This window comes from Equus caballus, chromosome 3, assembly GCF_041296265.1.
Source record: "Equus caballus isolate H_3958 breed thoroughbred chromosome 3, TB-T2T, whole genome shotgun sequence".
Lineage (NCBI taxonomy): Eukaryota > Metazoa > Chordata > Mammalia > Perissodactyla > Equidae > Equus > Equus caballus.
The window spans coordinates 117320855-117338464 of NC_091686.1; the positions used below are offsets into that span (position 1 = coordinate 117320855).

General features: G+C 39.3%; 1 long non-coding RNA gene across 2 annotated transcripts; it reads left to right on the top strand.

The window, feature by feature from the left end:
- The first annotated feature begins 1112 nt into the window (after positions 1–1112).
- Positions 1113–5378, top strand: LOC111772721 (uncharacterized). Of its 2 annotated transcripts, XR_002806728.2 has the most exons (4): positions 1113–1359; positions 2409–2471; positions 3291–3347; positions 3885–5378. It is a non-coding gene; the product is annotated as an uncharacterized lncRNA (long non-coding RNA). The 2 variants fall into 2 exon arrangements; XR_011436826.1 differs by lacking the exon at positions 3291–3347 and having other exon boundaries at positions 1120–1359.
- Positions 5379–17610: the final 12232 nt, after the last annotated feature.

A 17610-nucleotide genomic window follows, 5' to 3' on the forward strand; every position in this document is an offset into this window, starting at 1 on the left:
ACAAAGAAAATGCAGGCAAAGCCACAAACTATTAAAACTATTAAGATGGTACATCTAGGTTGCTGTAAATGAGATTAGCATATGAAAGTCAATGGCATTTCTATACCTCAATAATTAATTAGAGACTCTAATGAAAATAATTAATTCACTGTAACAATAAATTATAAGATCATGAGTAATGAAAAATATACAATAACTTTATAGAGAAAATTACAAAACATTACTGAATGACTTTAAAGAATATTTTACTAAGTAGAGAGATCTAAAATGTTCTTGGATACAAGATTCAATATCACAAAAATGTCAATTCTCCCAAATTAATTATTAATCCAAAATAATTTCCACAAACTTTTTGATGGAAGTTATCAAGCCATTACTACTATGTATATGTAAGATATAGGGCCAAAAAAGCCTAGAATAAATTTGAAGCAAAGAACAAGATGGGAAGAAATGCCATATGAGATATAAGATTTTTAAAATCACAGTATTTAAAACAAATTGGTATTTTTAGATGAGTGAATGAAAAGAGACTCCTCAGATAGCCTGCTACATGTCCGGTAATGTGATGGCTGATGAGGATGGTGCGGTCAATAGATCGTGCTGGCAATGCGGGGAGATAATTAAATCCCTGTCTCACACCACCAGTAAAATTTAACACCAGGCATATTTTTAAAGGGCCAATACTTGAGTACTTTTAGAAGAAAATACAGGAGAAAATCTTTAAGACCTTGGGATAGGATAAGATTTATTTTAAAAGACCCCAAAAATGTAAGCAATGAAGGAATTTATCTACTTCAGAATCAAAATTTTCAGCTTAATTTGAAAGACTGAGAGAATAAATTGGCAACACATATACCTATCAAATAATTAGTTCCTTGCTTTTAAAAAGAGCTCTTACAAATCCATAAGAAAATGAGTAAAAAAAAAAAAACAATGGAAAATGGGCACAGGATACAAATAGACAATATATGAGAGACACCTGAAGGGTCAGTAAGTAAACAAATGAAAAAGAGGTTCAATTTTCTGCTAATGGGGAAAATGAAAATCAAAACCACATGAAGAAGGCTATTTCACGCACATACCAGATTGGCAGAAATTTACAAAATTCTGATAATATCCGTTATTGTCAAGAATGTTGGGGGATGGGAAGAGTCACTCACCGCTCAAAGGACAGTGGATCCATGCAGCTGCCTTTGAAAGCATTGTGGTAACATCTGGTGAAGTTGAAAATGTGGATACGATTGACCCAAGAAGCGTCTATATAGATATGAATCCTGAAGTATTTTGAAACTGTGCACAAGGTGACACACTCAAGAAGTTCACGTCGAGGACCTGAGGCAGAAAAGGCTGATTCTGCAGGTGGGAAAGATTTACAAGCCAGGAGGTGGACAGACGTCTCTGGTCCCTTGCGAATCAGGACCTTGAGGGAAGTAGGGACTTCAGAGGGCACTGGGGACCATTCTCAGGAGGGAGGCTGGGCACTGAGCGGCAGGTTCCAAGCCTCAGGAAAGACTCCCTGTATCCAGGATTGGCACAGAAGCAGCAGGGACACAACTTTGAAAAGAAGTTCAGACCTTGGACAACATGCATGTCTGTGGTGACCTGCGTAGACCAAAGACTCATGAGCACACACCTAGTTCCCTCTCAGACCAGCTAGGCATTTCATGCTGCCCAGGGAGATGTCGACCAGAACAACTACCATTGAACTTTCCAGGACCAGTCTGGCAAGGAAGATATTTAGTATCAGATTTAATCTGATTTTAGAAAAAGAAAGTAATGGGCCAATTTTTGCAAACCTGAGTTCAGAGAATAATATTAATTCCAACAGTAGACATGGCTACCATCGGAAACTTATCCATTGAACCCCTGATGAATTTTTAGCCTGGAACCTTGGGCTAAAAATTCAGGTTTTAGGCATTCCTTCCTCTACACTGCCTGTTAGAGCAATTATCACATTATGCTTAATTGTTGAGATTATTTTTATCTCCTCAGTCCCAGGGTCTAGCATGCCTGGCATGTGATAGCCACTTTGGAAATATCAATGCCTCCCTTCTGGCAGATCTGAAGTCACGCCATTCACATGTCTCCCACCAACAGGCAAGCCTGGGTCCCATGCAGGACAATGATATTTAGAAATATTGTTTTTATGTTTTTCCCCCAAAGCTCCAAACATCTTTCATCCAACTCAGAAGCGTACTGAAATCACTCGTCCCTCTGTCATATTTCTTCTGGGCCTAGTGCTAAAAACGGCGCCAATCAAAACAAAATAGAACCCTCTTCCACTTACAATGGCCTAATTTTGAAATTAAAATCCCAGGGATTCTGTCAGAGCATTTAGCGTCAGACCTTTTTCTCCCGCTGTTCCTCACAGGCTATTACGCTAATAAGCTTTATTATCTGTTCTGTAGCCACCGGCAGTTACACAGCTCAGTGCCCATTGCAGAAGAAAAACATAATGATGGGAGAACAAGGTAAGCTTAATAAAGCATTCTTTGTTCTCTTGGTATGTGTAGGATAACGGGCAATTTCTTCTTGTTTATTGACCACATAGAGAGTTTGATGCGATCTGCGTCCTCTCTGAGGCCAAGAGCTCCATCCTGGAGAACTCGTTCCCACCTGAGAGGCAGGTAGGAAGGGGTACTGGGAGGCAGAGGCTGGACACCCCGGGCCTTTTTACATATGCTATGTCATTGACACCTGCCAGCAGCTCCCCACACAACCCTGTGAGAGCAAGTGGTGTTACCCCTCAGAAGTGTGAAAGAGACTTGCCCAAGGATGTGAAAAGGGCCGGGCTGAGTGTCAGCCAGAGCTGTCTGATGCGTACCCAGCATCTCTTAAATGTTAAAAGTCATAGCCCTCTCTATCTCTATTCCAAATCCTCTTCAGCTTTCTTCATGTATCATATACGCCACCTCCTCCAAGAAGCCTTCTGTGATTGTCTTAGCCCAGAGTGATTTCCATGTACACCAAATAGGTCAGCTCTGAAAGGGGATGTTCCTTTACCCAGTCACCCTCCTCCTGGGGGAATTCGTCCTTGATTCTTCCGGTTTGAAATAAGTCTCTCTTCTTTGGGAGATCCACGGTACTTTGCACACAAACAGCCCTGCGAAGCCTGTTTTGTTGTGCATTGAGTTATAATGAGGTGTAGACTTGCCCTTCTTGTTTTCTAGGTAGCCAGGTGGGTCATTTTGGTTTTGAACATGAATTCTTTTGAAGACGTGTGCTTTTAAAGCATGTCCTGCCTAGGCAATACAGAGCCCTGAGGGTTCACCTGTATGCTTGGTTCTCAGTTTCTAAACAGAAAAGAACACCTGGTAATGAAGAAGTGTCGCACTTGGGAGGATGAGGTAAACATTTGCTTTGTCAATGAGGTATTGATGCTTCTTATTTAAATTGCAAACATATTTATTTAACAAACACTTATATACGGCCTACTCTGAGCCAGTCTCCATTCGAAGAATTTTATAAATATTAAATCATTTAATCCTCCTAACGTCCGTATGAAGTGAGTACTCATTATCCCCATTCTACAGCTGAGAAAATGGAGGCGCAGGGAGGTTAAGTAGCTTGCCCAGGGTCACACACCATAATTTGCCCAGGTGTTGGAACTGAGATTCAAACCCAGGCCGTCTGACTCTTAACCAACACATTGAAATTATGGGTCACAGATACTGTTGATAAAAATGTGCATTTCTGTAGAGTTAACCAAATGACCCACAAGAAATCCAAATTGATAACTATAATGCCACACTCACAGAATTTCTAATGGAAAATAAAGGAAGGAATAAATGTTTCTTGAACATCTACTTTATACCTACAAACTAAAACATGTTATCTCATGCACCGTCCTTCATTAAAAAGAAATTATTATCCTCATATTACAGATAAGGGAACAAGGACTATAGAGATGGAAAGATGAACCATGGCCTCGCAGTTAACAGCTGACTTGAATTCGTGACTGTCTGAATTAAGAGTTTTATGCCCAGCATCTTCATGAGAAACGCACTCTATCGCACACCACGGAATTGATGCCAGAGTTTTCATTATTCTCCTGAAGAACAGTCACTGTGGCAATTGGTTGCTTGCAACTAGGTGCTATCATTACAAAAGTCACTGGATCAATCTAAAAGCATGTTTTTGGCACAGAATATTTTTTCCACTTTTATCACAATTCACCAATTTACTATGGTTCACATTATTGTGTGGTGCTTTGCAACGCTCTGAAGACAATTTTTGACTCCCTGTTAAATTTTCTTGGCCTTCTCTCCTATTTTTCATTTTGCTGAGAGACAGGCTTGGTTTGCAACAAAGGCACTGTGTAATTTTTTCCCTTCATAAGTTGCTCAAAGGCCCACATTCATGACATTCTCTGCCTCCTCCTTTGTGATGAGTCTTTTCACCCTGCTCTGTTAATAATTAGAAAGACGGCGTCCCTCTCTTCCCTTTGCTAAGAATAATCAGAGAAGTATCTCTTCATCTTTTTCCCACTTTCCTTCCTAGCCAGCCAAGTATTCTGAGCTGATCAAAAGTAGTTTATTCAAGTGTCAAATGTGTTTCCAGGAGTGCTAAAGTGAAGAAAATTCAATGTCGTGCAGGTACAATACATGTATAATTTATAGATAAACAGAATGAGGTTGGCAGGCGCTTCTGATGAACACTGTGCGAGTCGTAAATGCTCCCAGTGCAGGTATCCATGGGTTTATTCAAAGACCAGATTCTAGCCACCAAGTGCCTTCAAAGGGTGGTGTTGCTGCTCCTTCTAGTCTGGGCATGAAATCACAACAATGGCAACGTTATTACAGGAACAGCACCAAGAAAAAGCCAAAGCAGAAACATTCTTGTGAAATACACTCCCATTGACTTGGAAGTTCATTTTCTTTTTGTTTTTTAGGTTTTTTTCCGAAAGCAATTTCTTTGCACCTGTCACATCTCAGGTCTTTACATAAAATGCTCTGTAGGAGAAATCTGCAGATCGATAGTTCTGTGCCGTAAATGAATATAAAAGAAATGCACTTCAACCCAGTGTTTCCTTTAGTCCAAATAAAACCATTTAAAAGCTTTATGAAAATTATATTCCACATTAAGATCATAAGCCTGAACAACCTCGTACTCCATATATACACAGTTGAATCTAGACACATCTGAATAGCTAGCAAATATCTACAGCAAAATAGTGTCATGCCCCAATATCTGGACATTGAATACATTTTTTTAGCTTTCTCCCTGAGAAAGTATAATACTGATAGCTGACGATTTTAAACCTGATGAAATTAGGGCAATCCTTTGTATGAATAAGTAGCCAATTCTTAAAAACTACCAAAGACCTAATCCTTCAGTCCACCATGAAGAATCCCTTAAAATAAATGTAGTTAAATCTCTCTGAGGTGCTTGAATCACTCCTATCATTTATCCATCACGTAGTCATACCTATGTGCGTGGTCAAGTCAGCTCTAAGATAGAGACACACTACGTTTTTAAGGCCGCCTTGTTAAGTTATCTTTCTTATTCTGAGTCAATTTTATTACATCCACAATCCATCCGTGCAAGCTTATTCCCTTGAGACCCTGAAAAATGGGTCAAACCCCACCTGTGCATGAAAGGCTTTTTCATATTGAAGACAGAGCATGTATGCTACCTGAGTCCTCGCTTTTCCAGTGTAAACATTCTTATTTCTACGACTATTCTCATATTTTCTTTCAAGATCTGAATCAGAAGCCTTTCCTGAGTTCCCCAGGCAGAGCTCCAGAGGATTCTGTCTGTGCCTCTAGCGTCATTCTTATTCCAATATCCATTATGTGCCTAGCAGTCTCAGTTTGTATCAGTTAGGAATACTTTCAGCTACAAGTAACAGAAAGTCCAAAGAACATTCCTTTAAACTGTGTGGCTATTTATTTACTTAAAAAAAAAAAAGACAACCATAGAGATAGGCAGTCTCAGGGTTAGTGTGACCACACACCCACGCCATCGAGAACCCGAGGTCCTTCTAACTTTCTTCTCTTCCCTTCACGACTTGTGAATTTTGTCTTAGTTCTCTTCATTTCGCTATTGTAAGATGTTTCTAGTGAGTTCAGGTATCGTCTCCACAGTCAAGGCAAAAAGCAGAGGAAAAGAGGGATGCTAGATTTTTATCTCTTTGATCCCTTTTATAAGGAATCAAAGCCCACCTGAAAATTTAGCAAATTGAAACCAAAAAAATATAAGAAGGATAATACATGAAGACCAAGTGGAATTTATCCTGGGAACGCAAAGTTGGCTTAACATTTGAAAACCAATCAACGTAATTCAGTATATTAACAGACAAAAAGAAAGACGATCTTAATAAATGTGGAATGAGCATTTGACAAAATCCAACATCCATTAATGATAAAAATTCTTAGTTAAATTGGAATGAAAGAAACTTTCTCAATCTGATAAGAGCATCTGTAAAAAAACCTAATAACATACTTAATGGTGAAAGATTAAATGTTTCTCCCCCAAGATCAGGGATGTAGCAAGAATGTCTTCTCTCCTCACTTTTATTCTTTGTTCCAGAGATTTTAGTCATAGATTTAAGTCAAGAAAAAGAAATAAAAGGCATCCAGATTATGAAGGTTTATGTAAAATTGTCTTTATTAGCAGACGATCTATGCAGAAAATACACTGGAACCTACACAAAAGCTACTAGAACAAACAAGTAAGTCTAGCAAGATTGTAAAATGAAAAAAGAAAAAAAGCCCCTCTGAAGACTTTCTAATTGTCCCATGGCCACCCCTAGCTGAGGAGAAGGAAGGAAATGTGGTTATCTAGCTTGGACTGGGAATATTGTTGACCAAGAAAACTAGTTAAGAAGAAAGAAGGTGGGATTAGGTGCCAAGGAGGCAATAAGCTGTGCTTGCCACACACTGGGTTGCAAATATTTTGTCAGTAGGAACAATCTTATTCCCTTTTCTATCCAGTTCATAGAAAGGACTCAATACTTGTTAATGAATGGGTAAATAAAGGAATACATTTAAATGAATAACTAAATGAAGGAATGAATTCATCTTGGCTTTAGTCCCTTGACCATCCATTATACTCTCCTTGTCCATATTTCTTTTGGAAAGTGACAGAAGAAGAGAATAAGCCCTACAGATGAGGCCTTACAAGCACAGAGCAAAGTAAGATTGCCACCTGCTTGAGCCCAATGCCATTCTTCTGTGAGTACAACCAAGAAATGTGCTAATTTGGGGGCCATTAACTTCACTTTTGCATCATCAGGTGCTTATTTACACAACAAACATATATATATATATATATATATTTTTTTTTTTCTTTTGTTGGCTTTGTCTTGACTCAATTTCATCTTGTCAGTTCCACCCAGCTTCACCAGTTACCAAAGAGGAAAAGCATGTATTCTGTATTTTCATTTAACTCATTCACAGCAACATGGATGAGGAAAGAGCTTGAAGACCCAGTAGACTGTTCTGTATTCATTTCCCAGGGCTACCCTAACAAAGTACCACAACCTGTGTGGCTTAAAGTAACAGAAATTTACTTTCTCTCAATTCTGGAGGCCAAAATTCTGAGATCAAAGCGTCAGCAGGGTTGGTTCCTTCTGAGGCTGTGAGAGAGAATCTGTTCCATCCTCTCTCCTAGCTTCTGGTGTTTTGCTGCCAATCTTTGGCATTTCTTGGCTTCTAGAAGCATCACCTTTGATTTCTGTCTTCATCTTCACATGGCATTCTCCTTGTATGTGTGTCTGTCTCCAAGTTTGACCTTTTTATGAGGACACCAGTCATACTGGATTAGAGCTCACCCTAGTGATCTCACTTTAAGCTGATTGCCTCTGTAAAGAGTCTATCTCCAAATAATGTCATATTCTGAGGTACTGAGGGTTAAGACTTTGGGGGGGACACAGTTCAACTCATAGCACCTTCCTCGGTGCAACATGGCCCATTAAACAGCTCCCTGGAAACTATTTGAGAGGCAGTAGGTGTGGTGAAGACCTACATAGGTCGTGGAGTTGGATGACCTGAGTTTACACACTGGTTCTGGTCCTTGTCAGCAGCATTCCCTGGGCAAATAACTGATCTGCTGTGTATCTCATATTCATCTCATGTAAAATGGGATCATATTGGTACCTACCTCGCTTGACTATAGTGAGAATTAACTGAGATAATTCTTAAGATTCTTAAAATAGTGACTGGCACCAAGTACATCTAATATTGAATTTGCCTTTTCCCCCTTTTACTATTGTTGACCAAATGCACAACTTCTATTTATTTTTCTATTTACTATATGTAATTGATTTTGTCTGAAAATATACTATGCAAAATCTTTCCAAATGCCTTGTTGAATTCAAAAATACTTTTGCTCTTCACACATCCCTGATCTCTCTCACCATTAGCTCTGCCAAAGACATAAATTATTTTATTAGAAATAACTAATTCTTCAAGAATCCATATAGAATGATCATCTCTATACATTCACAAACAATTTCTATATTTATTTGGCCTAAAAATCTTTTCTTTCAGTGAGTTACCCTTCATTTGTTTAATCTGTGACCCTCATCACGTTAATCTGTAGTTCTGGAAATCCATCCGTTTTCTCTCCCTCCCTCTCATTCCCAGTGCCTGATATGCACACACTTGCACACATCCACACGCACACACTTCTTTTATAACCAGCGTTTATTTTCTGATTTCAGTGTCTTAAGTCATTCTCCATTCTCCGTGTTCTCACATAATACCACATAGACTCAACAATCTCATGTTCAAAGTTAATGCTGTTCACAAAGGAAGGAAGAAAACCAATGACTACAAAGCATATTCTAGAGAGTGGGGTTTTTAGAGGAAATATTTTCTGATGTTGTGGTTTTCCTAAGTGACACAACCAGTAAGGGTCAGGAATAGACTTTGACCCCACAGCAGATTTTAAATTACATATAGTATTCCCACTACTGTATGGAATTGAATAAAATAAATACTGTTCAGACCTACTATATTCAAGGCAAATGTAGCATATTGTTTCCTTGTGTTGCTGGATCATCTTTCCCCTGTGTTTCACAATCCTCCTAGGGGTACTAGATGTGTGTGTGTCGGGGGGGTGATATTGTAGCTTCTGATGACCACCTAGGCCTCAGGATAAGACCAGTTCCATCTGGGAGAGGCAAGACCTATTTAATTTATTTATAAACAATTTATTTGTATGATTCAAGAATATGATTTGGCCAGCATTAATCTTAATCTGATTTTTAAGCAGGTTGACAAAGAGAAGAAAAAGCAACACATTAGGCAGCTTCTGTAAGCTTCCAGTTTCACAGCGACATTAAGTCACAGCTGACTGCTCGGCCCACGCATTGCAGGGATTTCAGGGTGTGACAGTAAAGTGGCTTTTTGAGAAATGAGATGCTGCATATTCCATTTTTTTTAAATGTTGCCATCCTGCCAGGAATGGCTATAAAAATGTCCTGAGTCCCGAAATGGGGAGGGTGGATTTTCCAAATAGCCGTCAAACGCTGTGGGAGCCTCCGAGTTTGTGTGTCGCCCATTTGGGCTGTTGGCACAGGCGCAACAGCATCAACCAAAGTATTTATTAAGGGCCCAGCTGTCCTGGCTGCCATGCAAGATGCTGTGCAAACAACCAGCAACTGGAGCAGCCCTGCTCTCAAGGCTCAGATGAACAGGAGCTGACAGTATTAGGCTGAGAATCCAGGAATCTCATGGATTCTCAGGCGGGGGCAACACAGCGTGGCTTACAAAGTGTGTTCTCCTCCTTTTAATCCAAAATATACCGTGTGTGGCAGGCAGGATGGGAGATGTTCTCCAGCTTTTACATGAGGGTTCATGTGGTCTCCTCCAGGTTCCATAACCTGTGAACAGCAGAGTCACAATTCAAACCCAGATCTTTGGAGTGTTCCTTCTCTGTTATTTCTATTCTACCTGGCTGCCTTAGCCATAAACTTTGAACTTAAACTTTTACATAAACATGAATTTAAGATGCAAATATTAAAATGGAAGGATCTCAAATCTGAAAGGCACCCAGGAGCCTGAATACAACACCCTTATTTTATTTATGAGGGACCTGAGCTTCCTTGAAATGTCCGCTGAGTCTTCAGTACAGTACATTCTTGGCAGATCTATGCTTGGAACCCAAGGGGCGCTGTTGGTTCCCACGCACATTATTTGCATTTAAGTTGAGACTACCTCGGGGCTAGATCTCTCAGGTAGCTTTCTTTTTTCTTGATCAAATTTCTCATTAGGCCATCTCGCTTCTCCTGAGGCAGCCTGAAGTATTGACTGCCCTCTGAAATAGGAAAATGCCCTGAATGAGATGGGAGAATGGATTTGTTGAGACAATGGAAACAGAAAGGGAGAGGCAATGAGTCCAGCTAAGGTCCCCTTAAGGACTTGGCTTCATTCTTTCTAATCATGGAATATTAGTCCAGGATAAAAAGAATGGTCTGAACACAGTCAGTCCCTCACACAACAGAGCCATGAATGAATCTGAACCAGAAACGCAACTTTGCAAGTTCTAACTGAAGAGAGGGAGAATCTTAAGGGAACAGGAATGTTGGGAAACTAGAATTCTTAGTTTTGGGTGCAAAAGTGTAAAACTCTGAAAGGACTAAAATTAGGTCTGCAGAGCATTGATACATGCTGAATTGAAATTGACTTTTTGTCATCCTCCATGGAAATGAACTGAACTGAAATAAAGTGTTCTAGAAACTTCTCTTTCCAGCTCCTTTACTTACAAAATGAAACAAAAATTCACGCACATGCACACATACACACAGGCACAAGCATTTTTCTTTTAAAACAGGTCAAGATAAAATAATATTTATTTTCAATCAACAAATCAATATTTATTTATTGTGAGTCACAAGGATAACTGAACAAAATTAATAAGACACAGTTACCTGCCTTCAAGGAACTCTGGTCTAGGTAGCAAAATGGACAGGGAGATAGTAATCAAAACACAGTATAGAAAGAGATGTAAAAGATTTATTTGAAGATTTTCCTGGGGGCTGAGGAGTAAATCCTGCAATAGTTGGTAAGGGGAAGCTGATTCTGGAAGACTTGATAGAGGAGGTGACATTAAACAAGCAGAAAGACGGAAAACGACATTCCAGAAAGAAGAAACAGTGGAGTAACAACACAGTCAGGTGGAAGCATGAGATAGACAAAGACCTAGCAGAAATCGAGATATAACAAAAGACACGTGTTCAAGCCAAAAAAAGAGTTGCTGGAAAACAAAGGAGAGAAAAAGCACATAGAAAGATTGGTATTTCTTGTAAGTTACTTGGAATCTCCCTGCTGTGGACCAAATGTTTGTGTCCCCCAAACTTCATACACTGAAGCCGAATCCCCAGCCTGATGTTGGAGGCGGGGCCTTTGGGAGGTGATTAGGTCATGAGGGTGGAGACCTCCTGAATGGGATTAGCGCCCTTATAAGAAGAGACAGGAGAAAAATGATCCCTCTTTCCCTCAGCCCATGAGGATACAGCAAGAAGATGGACATCTGCTAAACAGGAAGAGGGCCCTCATCAAGAACCCTGCCTTTTGGCACCCCAATCTTCGATTTCCAGCCTCCAGAACTGTGAAAAATAAATATTCCTTGTTTGAGTCACCCAGCCGGTGGTATTTCTTTTGTAGCCATCTGAGCCTACTAAGATTCGCACTGAGGAGGACAGGAACTCTTGCAGGGGAGGGAATTTGTCTCTTTTTCTGCAATCTCTAAAGCTAAATGTGACAAACAAATGTATTTTATAGAAAATAAATTCCAAGAGAAACATAGGTCTGAATGATGATGATGATGATGATGATGATGACGATGACGATGTGGTTCTTTGAGCAGTATTACTCAATTTTCCAGGTTGAAAGTAGCATACTATTTATTATGAAATTTCTAAATTTAGCAAAAAATTAAAATGCTGATGATAGGCAATGTGTCAAAGTTTTGCTGAAATCAATATACTCAGATATTGCTGATAACGTAAATTGTCAAAGCTGTTTTGGAAAGAAATATGGAAGTACATTAATAGAAAAATATATGCAGTCATATCCCTTGAACTAGCAGTCCCACTTCTGAGAATTTAAATGAAGAAAATTATCCCAAAGCCAAAAGTGCTGCATATTTAAAGACGTTTATTGGAACATCATTTATAATGGCCAGAAAAAATGCAGAAGCATCCAACAATAATACAAATATGAGTACAGCGTAGCATAATGACCAAATGGGGTATAAAGCATTGATTAAAACATCTATTGAAACATGAAAAGTTTAGTTAATATGATATTTAAAAATACAAACATATGTGTACATTATTATTCCTGCTACGTAAAATTTAGGTGTCTCTAGCAATAAAAATTGCAGGAGAACAAAGACAAATGAACAGTATTCGATGTGTTTGGAAGGTGGAATTTTTCTCATTATATTTAGAGTTGCATTAATGTTTTTATAATGATGCTTATGTACAAAATAGCATTTAAAATGGCTGTCATTTATTAAATGCCTATATTATGCGAAGCACTGTACGTGCTTTATCTTATTTAATTCTCACAACATCGTGTAAGGATGATACTGTTATGATGTATTTTTTAACTGAGTTTTAATTATTTTTTCAAATTGATACACATGCATGCTTTAAAGAGATAAAGCATTGTGACTAATTTTATTAACAACAAAAACAGTCTCCTGCCCCTTCAACACCAATTCCTTTTAATATTTTTAGCAGTTTTTTTTCTTATGACTCAGCCATGTTTCAAAATTACATGCTATCACCATTTTTAAATTTTGGCTTTAGTTATTATTTTCTTATTAGAATTCAGTTATTCTTTCAAAACGTGTCTCTGAAGAGATTGATAAAATTGATAACGCCTGAGCAAGACTCATCAAAAAAAAAAAAAAGAAAGCACAAATTACCCATACCAGGAATGAAAAGGGGGGTATCATACATATTCCACAGATATTAAAATTAAAACAATACTCTGAGCAAACATATGGCAATGTACTTGAATATTTAGAGAAATGGGACACATTCATTGAAAAACAGAATTTACTTAAAACTGGTGGAAAAAGATATAGAAAATACCAATTGCTTTACATCTATTAAAGAATTGAGTTCTTAATTAAGTAAACTCTAGACCTGGATGATTTTGCCAGCGGATCCTATCAAACATTTGTGGAAGACATAATACCAAGATTTCTCACCTTTCTAGTGTGAAGACATAATACCAAGATTTCTCACCTTTCTAGTGTGTTTTTTTTCTCTTTCCCTAATAAACTTCCTACATGCTGATCTCCATCTCAGCATTTGCTGCTGGAGCAAAACTAAAACCTGAAACATACACCAAAATATATACACAAAGATTTTTATAGGAGCTTTATTCATGAATAGCTAAAAACAAAGATCAATCCAAATTTCTATCAAAAGGACAATAAACACATTGTGTTATATTATACAATGAAACATTACACAGCTATTGATACATGTAATAACAGAAAAATTTAAAAACCTGTATATTGAACCAAAGACACCAAACAAAAGAGTGTATATTATTTGTTACCATTTATGGGATATGCAAGAACAAGTAAAATGAATCTCCAGAAACAGAATTCAGAAAAGTGCTGACCTCTGGGTGGGTTTTAGACTGGGGACTAGCATGAGGGACCTTCTGGGATAAAGGAAATGTTCCACACCTTGATCTGGGTAGTGGTTGCCGAGATGTATACACATGTGAAATTTATCAACCTGGACATGCAATGTGTCTGCATTTTACTAAATGCACATCATACCTCAATTTAAACAAAAACGTTCTTTAAGAAGAACGATAGAGTTCCTGTAAGACTAGCCACAAAATGGAGACTGGGTGCCTACTCTGGGTCTCCTTTCTCTCCAATCCACTCCTTGTCCTTCTTCACTACGGCACAGGGGAAGCTCACCTGACTTCCACATGTATAGGCTTCCAACTGAGTTTAACCAGGGAGCTCAGTGTCAGCAGACTGAAGGGTGGGACAAAGGGAGAGGCCCGAGTGTTCTTGCCTCCCACCTTCCTGCTCTGCCTTAGTTGGCACATCTGGCAGCTCCCAATGGACAGCTTCACCATGGGATATCTTCCATTAGGTGACTCCAGCCCTGTGTCCCTCCCACGCCATAGGTGCTAATCTCTGGGCTGTCATACCACCCTCTGTTGGATTCCTTACCTCTTTAATGATTTGTGTAACTAGTTCACTGCAGTTAGTTCTCTCTGTAAATACTTATATCCGATTCTCTTTTCCTGTTTAGACCACCAGACTGAAGTAGATAACCATCCTAATATTTTGATAAGATTGAGTGATCTTGATTTTTATGAATTTTCTAGAAATTCAACAAAGGGTATTACTCAATTAACAAGGGAGAAATATATTGTAAAGATTAATATTAATCAGAAAATTACCTCATTTAAGTCACAGCATCTTCAAAAACGTACAAATTTTTCTTGTTGAAAAAAATATAGGAAATATAAAAAATTGGTATATTTGCTCTATTAAGGATAAAACATATTGGGAAACATGCCTTACCAATTGGAAGAACAAGGAAGATCCCTTGACTTTTTCCTGCGTTCATTGCACAAACATGTGTTGAACACCTCTCAGGAAAGAAAGTCCTTGTTCCAGGAGTGAGGAAGGAATAAAGAGTAAAGCAGAGCTCTAGTGGGGAAAATAGATATGGCCATAGCAACCCAACTACTTATAATGATAAAGCATTCAAAATGCAAAGTGGGTAAGAGGGATGAAAATGCTGCCCACAGATAAGGGAAGATCTTCAACAGTGTTGTCATGTTTGAACTAAGCCTTGGAGTTCATCAGAGAGAAAACAGTGAAGGTGTTCCAGATATAGAAATCACCATAAAAACAGAGAGAGCTGAGAGTATATCTTGGTTACCGTAAAAAAAAAAAAAAAGTCGAAATAATATTTCTGGTGAATAAAGAATGCAAGAGAAAAATTTATGAAGGATGATGTTGGAAATGTAGCTAAGGGGAAAGCTGTAGAGAGTCTTGGATAATGTGCCCCCAAAGTGGCTTCACCCACAGGTAATGGGGATGTTGTGGTTGTAAGAAGCATGGGGTCATACCCATCTTTCCATGCTAGAAGAATTTCTCTGGCATAAGCAGAGTGAAAAATTGGGGAAGGAGACAGCAGAAGTAGAGACCCACTAGAAAACTTTAAGAAATTTCCAGGTAGGGTGGGATGTGGCCTGACTTGACTAGAGGCTATGGAGATGGAGGAAAACATGGTAGAGAGAGATGCTGCCCATGCTGAACTGTTGGATTGTGGCTACTGGCCAGAGAGCACCATCCTCAGAAGTGAGGTGGGAGAGCTCAGCTCTACTAAATCAATAGACGACCACATGGGAAATTTTTCGTGGGATCTGTCCTCAGATGTCCTTCCAGGACAGGTGAGTGAGCTAGTCTGCCTTACTTGCCCATCCTGTAGTAATAGGCTGGGTAATTTGAGCCAACATTCTCAGTGAAAACAATGAAAAATGCTTGAAATTAGAATTTAAAACCTCATTCAAGAGCAAATAACTTAGTGAAGAATGAATGCCCAAGCCAAGTTCAAGCGAAAGCCTGGAACTCAGACAGGTAAGCCTAGCCCTTGAGTTACCTTTGTGCTTGTCCTGGTTGCTACCTTGGGAGAGGCAACTAAAAAGCTCATTGGCAATTTTAGTGACCTTGAGGGGGTAGGGAGACTACAAAAGTCAGGTGCCTGATAGGTCATCACCTGCACTGTGTGGACCCAGATGGGCTTTAACCCAGCTATTGCCACAATGATGCCGCAAACAGATCACCACAAAATTCAGTGCCTTAGGACATTAACACTTTTGTTGCTCTCAGTTCTGCAGGTCAGCGGGGGCTGCTCTGCTTCTGTCTGAGGTCACTGGGCTTGTTTCCAGGATGCAGATGAATTGTAGGCGTGCTTCATATGTCTATAATCCTTCTTTGATCAGCTGTTACCCTGGGCACGTTCTCATAGTGGAGAAAGGCTGGGGATGAGCAGCACCATGCTAGCATATCCACAGCTCTGCTCGTGTCACCTCCACTTGCATTCTGCTGGCCAAAGTAAGTCACAGACCAGGCCCGGGGGTACACCCTGGGGGGGCGGGGACAGGGAGGTAAAACTTTTCTGAACAATATTCCAGTCTATTAGAAAACCAAATTGTGAAAGGCATAAAAAATTTACAAAATATATTTGTGGAAGATTATCTTGGAGAATATCGCCATAGATTCAGGGCAGAGAATAATCTGTTGAAAATGACACAAAAAAAGATGGATAAGACTAACCACATTAAAATTATGAATTTATATTATTAAAAGATAGCACAAAATGAGTGAAAAAAGTAAGCCACAGAAATGGAGAAAATTGTTGCAATACATATAATTGATGAAGGGCTTGTTTCCAGAAGCCATGAAGGTTTCTGACAAGTTAACAAGAAACAGAGGGGCCAGCCCGTGGCCCAGTGGTGAAGTTTGCACACTCTGCTTTGGCTGCCCAGGGTTTCGCCATTTCGGATCCTGGGCGCAGACATGGCAGCACTCATCAGGCTGTGCTGAGGCGGCATCCCACACAGCATAACCAGAAGCACTCACAACTACAATATACAACTACTTACCGGGGGGCTCTGGGGAGAAGAAGAAGGAAAAAGAAGAAGATTGACAATAGTTGTTAGCTCAGGTGTCAATCTTTGAAAAGAAAGAAAGAAAGAAATAGAAAACACAATAGAAAAATTGAGAAACAAAAGGGAATAGATATTTGATATGAGGAAGTTCAAATGGCCAAAACAATATGAAAGTGTGTTCAATCTCATTATTACTGAAGGAAATGCAAATTAAAACCAGAAAGAAATATCGTTACATGCCCACCAAAATGGCTACCAAAGGACACTATCAAGTGTTGGTGAGGAACTTGTCATTCACTGAAGGAGAGGGCGCGTATTGAGACAGCCTCTTTGGACCACGCTGGGCCTTCTCTGGTGAAGATGAAGATACGCCCACCCTCCCATCTTGCAATCCTCTTCTAGGCACGTACCGCAGAGAATCGAGAGCATTTTTGCCCCAGAACACACACATGGGAATATTTACAGCCACTTCATTATCAGCAGCACAAGCCAGAAACAACTCAAGTGTCCCGGAACAGTTGAATGAATAAGGAAACACACTATATTCACGAAATGGAATTCTATACAGCAACAAAATGAATAAGGCACAGGCCCGTGCAGCAAGGCTGACAAAACTTGCAAACGTAATGAAAGAAGTCAGATTCAAAACTAATGCATGTTCATAAGTCCTTTCATAGACAGTTAACAAAACAGGAAGAAAAGGCAAAAATAAATGGCGTTGTTGACTTGAAGGGGATGAAGGAATCACCTGAAAGGTGAGTGTACGTGCTTTTGCTTTACTGTCCTCAGGAAGGTCTGTATTTCTGTACGTACTTTACTGTGTGAGTTTATTTTTCTCAACGAAAGCAAAAACATAAAACCTACGCTATGAAACTTGGTGCCTGTGTTAGTTTGCTGGGGCCACCGGAACAAAATACCACAGGCGGGTGGCTTTAAGATGAGAAATTTATCCTCTCCCAGTTCTGGAGGCTGGAAGCCCGAGATCAAAGCA